The sequence below is a fragment of the Bufo bufo genome, chromosome 4, assembly GCF_905171765.1.
Source record: "Bufo bufo chromosome 4, aBufBuf1.1, whole genome shotgun sequence".
Lineage (NCBI taxonomy): Eukaryota > Metazoa > Chordata > Amphibia > Anura > Bufonidae > Bufo > Bufo bufo.
This window is the reverse complement of record NC_053392.1, coordinates 124309528-124315527: the sequence shown is the minus strand read 5'-3', so window position 1 is coordinate 124315527 and position 6000 is coordinate 124309528.

Below are 6000 nucleotides of genomic sequence, written 5' to 3'. Positions count from 1 at the left end.
GAGCGGCTCCCCGCTCTGGGCTTTTGAAGCCTGCCAATTAGTGAACCTCCTATAGACTGCAATATTAAATCACTGTAATCTATGGGAGGAGTTATCAGAGGATTGCATGTTAAAGTCCCTAATATACATTTTCAAGTCACCGCCCTTTCCACATATAAAAAATAAACCATAAAAAAAAATTAAGATTAATGGAAATCCATATCCTAATACACCTGTACAGTGACCACTGCAATGAAAAAAAAAAATCAGAATGGCCGATTTGCGATTTTTTTTGTTCCTCTACCTCTCAAAAAACTGAATAAAAGTCATACACCCCCCCCCCCCCAAATGGTATCAATAGTACCTACAGATCACTCTGCAAAAAATGGACCACTATATAGCTCCATAGATATAGCAGACATAGCAGAGCTAGAGAGGGTTCAGAGGAGGGCAACTAAAGTAATAACTGGAATGGGGCAACTACAGTACCCTGAAAGATTATCAAAATTAGGGTTATTCACTTTAGAAAAAAGACGACTGAGGGGAGATCTAATTAATATGTATAAATATATCAGGGGTCAGTACAGAGATCTATCCCATCAGCTATTTATCCCCAGGACTGTGACTGTGACGAGGGGACATCCTCTGCGTCTGGAGGAAAGAAGGTTTGTACACAAACATAGAAGAGGATTCTTTACGGTAAGAGCAGTGAGACTATGGAACTCTCTGCCTGAGGAGGTGGTGATGGTGAGTACAATAAAGGAATTCAAGAGGGGCCTGGATGTGTTTCTAGAGCGTAATAATATTACAGGCTATAGCTACTAGAGAGGGGTCATTGATCCAGGGAGTTATTCTGATTGCATGATTGGAGTCGGGAAGGAATTTTTATTCCCCTAAAGTGGAGAAAATTGGCTTCTACCTCACAGGGTTTTTTGCCTTCCTCTGGATCAACTTGCAGGATAACAGGCCGAACTGGATGGACAAATGTCTTTTTTCGGCCTTATGTACTGTGTTACTGTGTTACTGTGATATAGCTATAATATCGTCAGAATATAACGATACAAAGAAAAAAAAATGTTTTTCAAAGTTTTTATTGAAATACAAGAAAAACTATATAAATGTGTTATCATTGTACTTTTCTGGAGAATGAAGGTAACAGTCAGGTTTTACCACCTAGGGAACACAAAAAAGAAGAATTGCATTTTGTTTCCTATTGAAAGAAAATGTCTCAACAAAAATGAATCTACCAGTTAAAATCAGATAGTAACACATCTCCTTTTTTCTAATCAGTTTTTATTTTCTGATTGTAGATTTTCTTATTCCATTTTCTGAACATGTTTATGGAGGCTGCCATCTTGCCTGACCTGTTTTTAATTTCTTCACGGCAGGCATATGGTCCATGGACACAAAGGTCTGGAGGGGGACCGCATTGACTTCTATGGGAAAGTTTTCTAGGCATGCTCTGTGACCTGTGCAGAGGTCAGGAGGGAGTAGATAAGCTGTGATATCACCTTGTCACTACCAGAGCTTTGAGACGTTCTCACAGCTCTGTTTCTCCACCCCTGTGATGATGTCACTACTAGAGCTTGGAGGAGTTCTCACTGCTCTGTTTCTCCGCCCCTGGGATGAGGTCTTTACTTTCTGTTTCCTTCCTCCCAGCTGTTCCTCCTATGTTTGATTTCTCTGCCTTTAAATCACCCCTCCTCCTTTGTAGGGTGTGGATTATATTTCTCATTTGAGTTGTAGCTCTTGCTTGAGTATCTTCACTTGTATGCTATCATTTCACTGGACCTGTGTTCTGCTGCAGCAAGTACTCCGGATATTGCCAGCTGTCTTTGGATCCGTCTTCACTGCTGCTGCAGCTCCTTCAGCTAAGTGTGCAGACATTGTAGTGTATCTGTTTGTTTTCTGACTGGATCCGAGGCGACCACGGTTCCCTCCATATACTGAGCATGGCACCGGTGGCCATGCCCCTTCCACTATTGTAGGGGTTACAGTGGTCATCAGTCTTAGGTACGCGGGCATGCCTCGTTCCACCATTAGGATCCGGGCATGTGCTTAGCAGCATAGGGAGAGCTTTGAGGGTCTGACAGGGGTCACCCTTTATCCTCCCTAGTTTGGGTCCGGTCAGTAGCTCTATTTACTGTGTATGCTCTTGTTACTCACATACAGCCGTGACATTATAATCCACCAAAACCGTCTTTTTTTACATGGATCCGCTTTCTGGCCTGGTTGACCGCATGCAGGGTCTTTCTTTGGAGGTAGCGGATCTCCGTCAATCTATGACTCAGCTTCAAGCATTGGGCTCTGTTCCGGCCCATGGAGTCTGTTGCGAGCCAAAGGTCTCACTTTCGGAAACGTTCTCCGGGGGCAGTGAGAATTTTGTTCGCTTCAGAGAGGCATGCAAACTCCATTTTTGCTTGTGTCCCCATTCCTCTGGTAATGAGAATCTAACTTACGTTTTTTATGCCAGAACAAACTGTCTGCGGAGCTTTATTGTTCTGAATTTCGGAGATGGGCAGCTGATTCAGGTTGGAATGATGCGGCACTCCGGAGTCAGTTCTGTCATGGTCTCTCAGAGAGATTGAAAGATGCGTTTGCTTTCCATGAGAGACCAACGTCCTTAGAGTCTGCCATGTCATTGGCGGTACGCCTTGACAGGCGTCTAAGAGAATGAAACGAGACCTCTCTGTCCAGCCATTGTCAGTCTAGGGGCAGTGGTGCGGACTCATTCAGTGTGCAGGGGCCTCATCCTGTCTCGGTCCCCTCTGAGGAGGAGCCCATGCAGCTAGGTCGACTTGCCCCTGATAAAAGAGGATTTAGTCCTCAGAGTATGGTGTGTTTTTGTTGTGGGGGCATAGGTCATTTGGCAAATGTTTGTTCGTCTAGGAGATTCTTGAACTGTACTAAGAGCGATAATAAGAGAAAAACCTCAAAAGGTAAATCATCAAACTCTGCTTCATCTGCTACTTTGGGCAAAGTTGATGTAGGAATTGATGCTTTTCCTCTGACCTGCAGTTCCCGTTTTCTCCTATCTGCCAGGGTGGCGCTAGAGAGCAAAGTCATTTCTTGTGAGATTTTTGTCGATAGTGGAGCGACCGTCAATCTTATTGACACTCAATTTGTAGCCATGCATGGTTTTCAGGTTTGCACATTAGAAAAGGATATACCTGTTTTTGCTATTGACTCTGCTCCACTCTCACAGAGATCTCTGAAGGGCATTGTTCACAATATCCGGTTAGCTGTAGGTGACACTCATGTGGAGGATATATCTTGTTTTGTCCTTAACGGATTGCCTTCTCCTCTAGTTTTGGGGTTACCCTGGCTCACTAGACATAACCCCACTATTGATTGGCAAGGAAGGCAAATAAATGAGTGGAGTGACTTTTGTAGAGAGAATTGTCGCACAGCGACTTTTGCAGAGGTGTCTACTAAAACTGTGCCATCATTTCTCTCAGATTTCTCGTACGTGTTTTCCGAGAGCGGTGTTCAGGAGCTACCTCCTCACCGGGAGTTTGACTGTCCCATTAACCTCATTCCCGGCGCCAAGCTGCCAAAAGCACGCCTCTACAATCTCTCACAACCGGAAAGAATCGCAATGCGAACCTATATCTCCGAGAGTCTCGATAAGGGGCATATTCGTCCCTCAAAATCACCTGTTGCCGCTGGGTTTTTTTTTGTTAAAAAAAAAGATGGCTCTCTGAGACCTTGCCTAGATTTTAGGGAGCTGAACCGTATCACGATTCGCGATCCCTATCCCCTTCCTCTGATCCCGGACCTCTTCAACCAAATTGTTGGGGCCAAGGTTTTTTCCAAATTGGATTTGAGAGGCGCGTACAACCTGGTCAGGGTCAGAGAGGGGGATGAATGGAAAACGGCCTTTAATACCCCTAACGGGCATTTCGAGAATCTCGTTATGCCTTTCGGCCTGATGAATGCTCCGGCCGTCTTTCAGCATTTTGTTAACAGTATTTTCTACCATTTAATGGGGAAATTTGTATTCGTGTATCTTGATGATATTTTGATTTTTTCCCCTGATGTTCAGACCCATCAGGATCATCTTTTTCAGGTTCTGCAGATTCTGCGGGAAAATAAATTGTACGCCAAGCTGGAGAAATGTCTTTTTATGGTATCGGAGATTCAATTTCTGGGTTTTCTCCTCTCTGCTTCTGGTTTTCGCATGGATCCGGAGAAGGTCCGTGCTGTACTTGAGTGGGAGCTTCCTGAGAATCAGAAAGCATTGATGCGCTTTCTGGGTTTTGCGAACTATTACAGAAAGTTCATTTTGAATTATTCCTTTGTTGTCAAACCCCTCACTGACATGACAAAAAAGGGGGCGGATTTTTCCTCTTGGTCGGAGGAGGCGCTTGCAACTTTTTCTAAGATTAAAGAGAGTTTTGCGTCTGCTCCCGTCTTGGTGCATCCCGATGTTTCCTTACCTTTTATTGTTGAGGTGGATGCTTCCGAGGTGGGTGTGGGTGCGGTTTTGTCCCAGGGCCCTTCTCCTGCCAAATGGCGACCCTGTGCCTTTTTCTCTAAAAAACTCTCCCCAGCAGAGAAAAACTATGATGTGGGAGATAGGGAGTTGTTGGCCATCAAGTTGGCTTTCGAGGAATGGCGCCATTGGTTGGAGGGGGCCAGGCACCCTATCACCGTTTTTACCGACCATAAGAATCTGGCATACTTGGAGTCGGCCAGGCGTATGAATCCGAGACAGGCCAGATGGTCTCTGTTCTTCTCCAGATTCAATTTTGTCGTTACATTCCGCCCTGGGATCAAAAATGTGAAGGCTGATGCTCTCTCTCGCTGTTTTCCGGGAGGAGGAAACTCCGAGGACCCGGGTCCCATTTTGGCGGAGGGGGTAGTTGTTTCTGCTCTATATTCTGATTTGGAGGCCGAGGTCCAGGCTGCCCAGACTGAGGCACCTGCCCGTTGTCCTTCTGGGAAGTTGTTTGTGCCTCCTGAGCTACGTCACAAACTCTTCAAGGAGCATCATGATACTGTTCTTGCTGGTCACCCCGGGAGTAGAGCCACGGTAGATCTCATTGCTCGGAGATTTTGGTGGCCGGCTCTTCGTAAGTCGGTGGAGGGTTTTGTGGCTAATTGTGAGACGTGCGCTCGCGCTAAGGTCCCTCGTTCACGGCCTTCAGGTTCCCTTCTCCCGTTACCCATACCGTCCCGTCCTTGGACACACCTGTCCATGGACTTTATCACAGATCTTCCTCGTTCCTCAGGGAAGTCGGTGATCCTGGTGGTGGTGGACCGTTTTAGCAAGATGGCTCATTTCGTACCTTTCCCTGGTTTACCCAATGCTAAAACGTTGGCGCAAGCTTTTGTCGACCATATTGTTAAATTGCATGGCATTCCCTCTGATATTGTTTCCGATAGAGGCACGCAGTTTGTGTCCAGATTCTGGAAGGCTTTCTGTTCTCGCCTGGGGGTTCGGCTGTCCTTCTCTTCTGCTTTTCACCCGCAGTCGAATGGTCAGACTGAGCGCCTCAATCAGAATCTGGAGACATATTTGCGCTGTTTTGTGGCAGAGAACCAGGAGGATTGGTGTTCATTTCTCCCTCTTGCTGAGTTTGCTCTGAACAACCGTCGTCAGGAATCTTCTGATAAGTCACCATTCTTTGGTGCATATGGGTTCCATCCGCAGTTTGGGACATTCTTGGGAGGGGCTCTTTCTGGTTTACCTGAGGGGGAGAGATTTTCCTCCTCTTTGTCTACCATTTGGCAAAAGATTCAGAGTAATCTTAGAAAGATGAGTGAGAAGTATAAGCGTGTGGCTGATAAGAGACGTGTGCCTTGTCCGGACCTGAATGTGGGTGATCTGGTGTGGTTGTCTACAAGAAATATTAAACTGAAGGTTCCCTTCTGGAAATTGGGTCCCAAGTTTATTGGGCCTTATAAAATCTTGTCAGTCATCAATCCTGTTGCCTTCCGTCTTGATCTTCCACGGGTTTGGAAGATACATAATGTATTTCACAGATCTCTCTTAAAACCATATGTCCAGCCCACGGT